This window comes from Pseudopipra pipra, chromosome 6 (assembly GCF_036250125.1).
Source record: "Pseudopipra pipra isolate bDixPip1 chromosome 6, bDixPip1.hap1, whole genome shotgun sequence".
Taxonomy (NCBI): domain Eukaryota; kingdom Metazoa; phylum Chordata; class Aves; order Passeriformes; family Pipridae; genus Pseudopipra; species Pseudopipra pipra.
In genome coordinates, this window is record NC_087554.1 from 12,470,872 (window position 1) to 12,479,509 (window position 8,638).

At 40.3% G+C, this 8,638-nt stretch overlaps 1 long non-coding RNA gene across 1 annotated transcript in view; it reads left to right on the top strand.

Moving 5' to 3' along the window:
• Window positions 1-8,206, top strand: part of LOC135416776 (uncharacterized) — a 121,674-nt gene extending 113,468 nt beyond the window's left edge. Inside the window, exon 3 of the long non-coding RNA XR_010431714.1 lies at window positions 8,115-8,206. This is a non-coding gene — a long non-coding RNA (uncharacterized LOC135416776). The remainder of the gene's footprint in view (window positions 1-8,114) is intronic.
• Window positions 8,207-8,638: the final 432 nt, after the last annotated feature.

An 8,638-nucleotide genomic window follows, 5' to 3' on the forward strand; every position in this document is an offset into this window, starting at 1 on the left:
TTGCATACCCAGTGTACTCTACAGAAAGTCTGTCTTTTCCTCTGTACTGTGTGAATGATAAAATTAGATTTATTTAGTTGTATCCTGACCCCCAAGCTTCCTAGAGAGATTGAGACTGGACATTTCTTTAGACCCTAACCCTGACCCTGTCCCAGATTTCTGAACAAACAGGAGAGGCAAAGGAGGAGGTATGGTTATTTCCCACGTGGAATGATTTCATGAATTTGCCAAGGGACATACAGGAATCATGTGTTGGAAAGAAGAAATGTCTCTGGATTTCCCAAAACCCAATTTAGCAGCATAACTAAGACACACTTCCTTTGTACTTGCATCCACTTGTAGCAGGATTGCCATTCCACGTGTAATACTTGGGTAGGTTGCTTGAGAGAGGCCCTGGGAGGTGGAAGAGAAGGAGGCTGCAAGTGTAGTCAGCTCAAGTACGAGAGAAAAAGTTTCTTGGTAGACAGTTTGAGAGGTGCTGGCTTGCTTTTAACAGTAATAATTTGCAACTTCTGACAGGGTTTAGTAGTAGGTTTTACTCTCCACTCAGGTCCTAGCCTGTGGCACATGTTACAGGTAATAATCCAGCACAGCTCAGACACAAGGGATCTCCTGTGTGCCTCACAGTATGAGCAGGGGGAGCCCAGATATTTCTGGCCTTGATGCTGAGGCAATTTTTTTTTCCTCAGGACCAACTTCCTTTGCAGTGAGCGTAACCCTTTTGTCATCTGCACCATGCTCCTCTTTGTCATTGCACTGCTGGACTCACATCCTTGAACTTAGATCACAAAAAAACCCTCTGTTTTTTAACTGATGGTTTGTTTGTTTTTCCTCTTTGGTCGATGCTGGGATCAGTGATGTCAACTTGTTCTATTTGCTTTGACAGGAAAATGTTTTCAGAGTTCATTAGGATGGCATCAATTCTAACATTTGGCACACAAACATTTGATGACCTTCATGTGTGGGAAGAAATATGTAGGCAAAACTTCCATTAGTTTGAAAAAACACTTCCACTCAACACCGTTCCGATTCCTGAACTGCAGCTTCAACCAGAAATTTTGTACAGTCCCTGTTCTTGATCTGCCAGTGGGCTCCAGACATGGAAATGCTTCATACTAAATCTGGACTAAGGTTGCAGTTGGATATAACTCTCCACTTACCTGTAAGGAAGGCCCTGCCAGCAGCCAGGTACCTTGGCTCTGATCAGCTTAAATGGTAGAGTCAGTCCAATGTAATGCAATGGTACCTGCATCCCATGACTCCAAGTGCAGAATATTTCTAATGCTTTCCTGGTAGTTCCCCTCAACAAGATGATTTCATTTGGCAACTTTGGGCTCATTTTCACCAATTACAAGGCTCATTAAAAGAGCTGGACTGACTGGCAATATTAGTAGCTGAACTCTGGGCTTATCTGCAGAAAAGGAATAGCAGGCATTAGCTTTTCCCTCATCAGGGCCACCTGTCTTATGCTAACAGAGCCTCAGTCTCTCAGAGTGGGAGGGAAGGTGAATGCTCCTGGTTTCCCATGGCCTCTAACAGTGAAGGGCCAAGTAACAGCAGCAACTTTTGCAGTGAAGAAACCTCTTCAGTGGTAGCTGGCCTGAGTCCACCAAACTATTCTCACACTGACCACCACATAAGTTGCTGACAGCCCCTCGTTGTTGCCAGCTGATGGGATCAGCAAGGACAAAGTAAAAGTGAGAGGCTGTTTTTTTGCCACCATTTCTCCTTTGAACTTGCCTGCTCCCTGCGCCTCAGAGCTGTACAAGTACTGCCAAACTGCTCTGTTTCTCCTAGTGCTGGTCTCTAGCCCTTTCCTCTGACCTATCTTAGCTGTTATTTACTTTTTTAGGATTCACCGTGGTTTTATGTTTTTTCTCTCATATCCCGTAATCAAGTGAAAGGTGTCTCTGTGGACAGAGGGGATTCGTACTCAGCCTTTGTTTGATGTGTGCTCTTTCCTGAAGGTGCTGCCTGTTGTAAGAAAAGCCAAATGTTGCCCAAATGTTGCTGTGCTCCCTCAAATTACGGCTGCTTATGGCTGCTCTCACTGTTGCTTTCTCCATACTTTTCTAAATGATACCTTTTCATGAGCAATTACTGAGACAGGCAGTCAGGACCGGTTTTTGAGGTGTGCCACTAAAAATAGGAGTCAGGAGGAGGAGAGTGGCAGAGGCTTAATACCATGTCTTGCTTAAGAGAATGTCCTTCAGGTGAGCAGAATTCTGCACCTTGTAAAAGTATGACTTTAATTTTGCCTTTCAAATATGAACTAAGCAGGGCTGTCAACACATACTGTGTTCTCCCTTGTCAAACCATTTCACTTAGTCTGTCAGCTGTAAACAGCTTAAGAGGCATGTCATTCCAGTATTATTATACCACTTTTAGATTTGTTTTTAGATTGGCTCTGTATCTGTTCCTGCAAAAGGTGTAGATACAGAGATGATAAGGGTTATTTATTGCGTTACTGAAAAATGCTACTTGCTGTTTTGTGGTAAGCACAGAGTAACTCCATTTCACATAATGGGCACTGCAGAGTAATAATCCTGTAGTGCCATGGTAATACCATTGCCATACTTTGTCAAATCAGTTGTGTCAGTGGAGCAGAGTACTTACTTCACTGTGGGTGTATATGCTCTCACACTTGATGTGAAGTTTTTTTTCCCCTAGGAGATCAGGGAAGCAGAATAAAGACATGTGGAGAAAGGACTCTGATCAACAGACTCTGTACTTTTGGTTTTTTAAAAAGTTGCTTTACATATTCAAATAAACAGTGTTTAAGCTGTTGATGACAGCTTAACTACTTCATCCCAGAACATTTTGACAAGCGATTTTCAACGTTTTGGTTTCCCAGGATTTTGACAACCCCCAAAAAGCACGAACTGAATTTATATGTCACATGTTTAATTTATTTGAGATGCATGTATTTTGTTTCAAAAACAATAAAGAGGGAGTTAAAGGACGGGCTGATACACTCCGTATTTATGATCATCAGCTTCTTCACCATGTCATTACAAGAAGAAAAAATGTTCAGAGATATGGAGTATGAAAAGCAGTCAAACTTTTTCTTTACCAACCCATCTGGATTGTGATTTATACAAATTGTTGATGTGATTTCTCTGTGACTTCACTGAAATCCACCAAATTGAAACCATTCTCACTGCTGGGAACCTGAGATGCTTCCCGTGTACTTGGCTTCTGCCATGTGTGCATTGTCCCCAGATTGTTGGTTCTGTGGCCATTGAAGGGCATGTAATGTTGCCTGAGTTCTGAGCAATGGTGAAGAAGAAAAGTAGATATTTTCTTACTAGAAAGGGGTGAATTTCTGTCTATATATATTCCACAATATTGTCATCAGAAATAACACAAATATGTAAATTGATCTTCACTTTAATGACAAAACTGAAGTACAACCATATGTTTAAACAAAATTTAATTTAGCTCTGGTTTGGGACTTTTCTTAGGTGTTCTGCAATTTTGCTTTGCCTACATTAAGGCAGATAGATAGATGGGGTTGCACCCTGTACCTTCCTGGGCCCTTGAGCAAGAAGTGGGGAAAAATACAAGGAGACAATTGCTTTCGTAAAGCTCCTAGACTGCATAATATAATTTGCTCAAAAAAAGTTCTTATTTCAACATCATGCCTCAAAACCTTTTGGATATTACCCAATATCTGGTAACTCAGTCATTACTACTTGAGAGAATTCAAATAATTGAAATTTAGAATTGGACTATTAGAATTAAGTGTATTAGAATTATTGAAAAATCAGCATTTAACTTATTCAAAAATCAGGGTATTGCTATCCTTTCTGTACACTAGAATATCACTTACTTTATTGTGTAAAAGAGTTGTTTCCATCAGTACTAAGCAGCACACGTCCATAATAATTTTTAAAGTAGGAGGAACTACTTTATTTTACTAATTATTAACATCAAGGTAAAGCATATCAGTATAAATTATTATTTTATAATAAAGCTGTATAGGCACAACAGAAACCCCATGCATTCTAAATAAAATTTGAAACTTTAACTCTCCCGAAACTGATTTTTTTCTCCTAAACAAGCACTATTTTGAGAGTTTTTCACACACAAAAAAAATCTGACAGATTTCATCTAATTGCGAGTGTTTGCTTTTTAAGTATTAAAATTTCCCCTAAATTGAAAAATCTAACCTGAGTTAATCAAAGTGCTAATGATGGAGATCATATTTGGCTGTTCAGACATCCTAGAGTCAGAGCCCCTGGCCAGAGGGTCGGGTGTGATTTGCTTCATCCTTCATTAGTTGCTCCAACTTTCTTCCGATACCTCATAAGTAGTATCTTTCTGATAATTTGGGAGTTTGAGCAAGTATTTAGTGTCTGGCTAAATTTTCTCTGTGTTCTTTGCCTGGGCAGTGTTCTCTGCAGCCTCCTGCTTTGTGGAGGTGGAAGTAGAAGCATCAGTTTAGGAGGGGAGGCAGTGCAGCAGTTCAAGGGACACCTGGGTTTGATGGAGAGGGAAAGGGGAGAAGAAATCAGCCAGTGACATCCATTCATTCTTTGAGGCAGGAGTTTTTTTTCCTGCCAGCTATCGGCAACTAATATTTTCATGACCAAAGAGAAGGAGGGAGTTGTTGAGGAGTACAATGAAGGTGCATGGATACCACAGCACGTGTGTTGGGCAAGAGGCTGTCACAGAGCTGCTGTTAATTTGTGTGTTCCCAACCCCCTGTTCTGATAAATGTTACCTTAATTGTAGTGTGGGACTGCCTGAGTAAGTGCTCCCCATGAGTCCCTGACACTGCAGTGGAGCTCGACCAGTGGATGAGTCAGCCCTGTAATGCCTGCTAGGAATCTGGGTGTCCATGGTAGCTTGCTGGCAAGCCAAGAACAGGCACCTTTTTTTAGGTTTCCCCCTAATGGAGAGGGGAAAATTTGAGGAGACATGACAGCTCTTGACAGTGAGAGGGAGATAGAGTTGACTCTGTCAGGAAAAAATAGCCTCTTCTATAAGAATGAGTGGTTAGAAAAACGAAAAAATAAGCATTTTCAATATATTACAAACAAAATTATCTGCCAAAAGGGCAAGATAATTATCCTAATGTGATTTTTGACCAAGATAAATTTATATTATTCTATCAACTGGGTAACAATTTGAATCTTATGCAAAACCTAGAAATAAATCTAAAAAATATGATAATGTAATAAAATTGAAATTATTAGCAGTCCAAGTGCCATACTAGAGGCAGTAAAATCTTATAAGTTCCAATGGAAAATAGGCTAGTAAACCTGGAGTAAGTTACTTTACTTTAATCACTTGATAAATAGCTACAATGTTTGGAAGAATTGATAGTGTCATTATAGCAACATCCCTTTTTATAAACAGCCTGGTGCTGATTTGATTCTAATTGCTGCCAGAGGAACAGTATCAAAGTAGTGTTGCTCCAGCAGTGTAACCTGTGGGGTGAGCAGGAGGAGGATTAGCTGCCTGAAATGAAGAAAGCTCTGTTTTTTCAAAGACACAGATTCTAATTCTGGGAGTGATGGAGGAGGCTGAGTAAATTCAGCGGTAGCAGAAACTACAGAGGAAATGCTTAATGAAGAGAAAGCATAAAGTAGGCAAGACAGGCTCTTCTGAGTGAAAAAACAGCGAGAGAGGTTGAGAGGTTTGAGCATGAACGTGTGTTTGCTTTCTCACCTGAAAGGAATCTCCTGCTGGGCCAGTGTGTCCCCATTGCCAAACCACAGCTCTGACCTCCCTGGTGCTTGCCTTTGCTCTACCACAGACATGGCCTCATTCACAGCCCCTTTCTCTTATGTGACTTTCCAATATGGATATCTTAATTTTTTGCAAGCCTAGTATCAGACACCAAAGGCCTAATTTTTAAGACATTCTTAATAATTACGGCATCTTTGTATACAAGTGAGCAGTGTGTCCACCTTTTGGTGCCCATGAATGTACCTAAAAACGAAGACTGCTTTGACAAATTTCATCTTTAGCAATTCTGTCTCTACACTGCAAATCCTGGATTTTACCCTTCTTGTGCTGCAATGCTATGGAGGAGGTATCAGCATTATACTGATGACTGCTATGACATTTGAGGGCAATAAATTTACATTTATGTGGAAAAAAACCTAGAACACATGCTCCCAGGCTGGGTCTTCTTCCAAAAGCTGACAAGAAGTTGTCTTATTTTGGGAATGGTAGGAAGAAAAGCAGGGTTCCATAAGGAGGGAAGAGGAGGAACATGTTTAATAGTTTTGTCATGTTAGCAACAAACCCAAGAATAAACAGAAATGCAAAGGGTTGAGCTATTTATCTTTTTACACAAATCATGTGATAAGCTTCTCCCATAGATTGTGGACTAAGTGAAATATGTAAAATAGCTTATTGAAGAAAAAATTGCTTCAAGTGGGGCTGAATGGCTCAAGAGATTAGTGATGGGATAATAGCTTTTCTCCATTTAAGTGGTAGACCAGTTCAAATCAATTCTAGGTCCCTAGAGACTGGAAGGTGTTGCTATCCTGTGACTCCTTCACAGTTATTTGAAATGATTTTTTGGTCTCAATTCCATCCTTAGTTGCCAGAAAATTATCCCCAACCCAATCAACACTGAATTACCTTGAGCTAACTGTTGTATCCCCCTAATGATGCACAACCCTCAAGGTTGTGTTATGAATGAAAGTTGTTTTATTTAGCACTACATTCCTGGTCAGAAATACTTTGTCTTCCCTGAAATGGACAGATTGCACAAAAGAAAAGGCAACTTGGAATATGATGCAATGTAAAAATCATTCTTTAAATAAATGTGATGATTTGGTCTTTTAATGTGGATCTCCTGGGAGAACAGGGATGTACTTTCAGCTGCCCCTCACTTGCACCCAGAGCCTGCCTGCCTGCAGGCTGGGTTGCAACTTTCCCCTACATCAGTGGTGATCATGGAGCAGGGCCACAACTTAGAAAATAGCTATTGGTCATAAGTAACAACTAGAAAATTCAAACTGGCAGCGTGCCCTTCAGGTTTGTTTTGAAGCATCTATTTAATGTGTGAAGCTGGACCGCTGAAGTGATGCTAGGGACATGCCAACTTATGGCAGCTCAGGATCTTGCCTATCAATTCTATTTTGAAAGATTATAATGAGTAAAATAGCAGACGTTGATTACTCTGCCAAATGTAAAGATTAGCAAACAAGTAAGAAGCAATTCTAACCAAGCCAAGGAGGTCTGGGATCTTTTAGTAGCTCTAACAGTAGGTCTAGAGCTGGTGAACCACATTAGAATTCGTATTATTCAGTGTACCAAGGAAAAAAGACACGTGGGGTTATTAGAGAAGAATCTCACTAATTCTGTGTGTCTGACTCCTTGGAAAAAACAAATAGGATATTATGACAATACAAAGGTGTTGGAGAATTGAAGTCACATGTTTATAGCCACATTTTCTATAGAACTGTTGCAATAGAGATTTGGTTGCAGTTGCCACACAGGAAAAATTTTATTTTTGCCTTAACCCAGACAGCTCTAGGTTTAAGAACGCTCATCAGGGTGGAAGGCTAAATGGGTTAAGGAAATAAGGTGACCTATGGGAACTTTCATTATTATGTGGAGCCTTGATGAGTGAAATGAGAGGAACTGCTCTCCGTCATGAAAGGCTGAAATGTCGAGGGAGCAATCGCAAATTAATCTATTAAGAATAAGTAGGAGGCTGAACAGTGTGACTCAGAAGGGTGGAAATGTATGAAATAAACTGCAGTGTAAAACCACAATGACTTCTATACAGAATCTTAAAGACAGCCATCTACGATTTTTACAATGAAAGAGGGATTTCTGTATGTGTTTATATGTGAGGCAGAGGTTAAGCAAATTAAATTGATCTCTTTCTATTCAGGTACTCCCAATATTTGTAATGACCAGGCCTGAATGAGAAGTTGTGTTCCTATTTGTGTGGCCTTAACCAGAACAATATGTCAGGAATTTTTGAGGGTTATTTTAAAGATATACAAATAAAATGCCTCACGGGCAGTTTTCTGTGTGGTGATTTTCCTGTTTTGCTGTGACATTTTTAACCTGAATTTAATGTTTGTAAAAGCTGCTATTTGATGACACAGTGTAACTGAAAGCCTCTTTTTTATTGACAGATCATGCACACTCAAGGCTGGAGAAATTCCTCTGTGTCAGACTGGTGAAGTACACCCTCAGAGCCTGAAGGAATGAACTTCCAGGAAGAATAATGGTAGGTCCATGTCAGTCAGTCCAATATTAGGTTAAATGTTGCTGCATGATTATTTTTAAAGAGTTCACAACCAAGGAATTTGAAGAGAGGCATGAAAAGTTACCCAACTGACAGGACTGTATGGGTTTTTTTCTCTGCTCCCCAGCAGTGGTTGCAGCTTTCTGGAGTGTTAATGCTTTATTCACTAGTGGATGGACTGAGACTTGACAAAGGTTACCAAGTGCATTTTGGTGGAGCTGATCCTGTAGGATGTACCTGCCCCTCACTGTGGTACTTGGGAAGTGAGGGTCTGTTGTCTGCTCAGTGCCCACCCGTGATGCCAATCTTTAGGCCTCAATGTTAATCATTTCACAAAGCTCACGTAGTTTCAGACTTCTACCTTTGCCAGCTTATTATAGTCTAGGAAGATGAGATGTGACTATGCTGAGA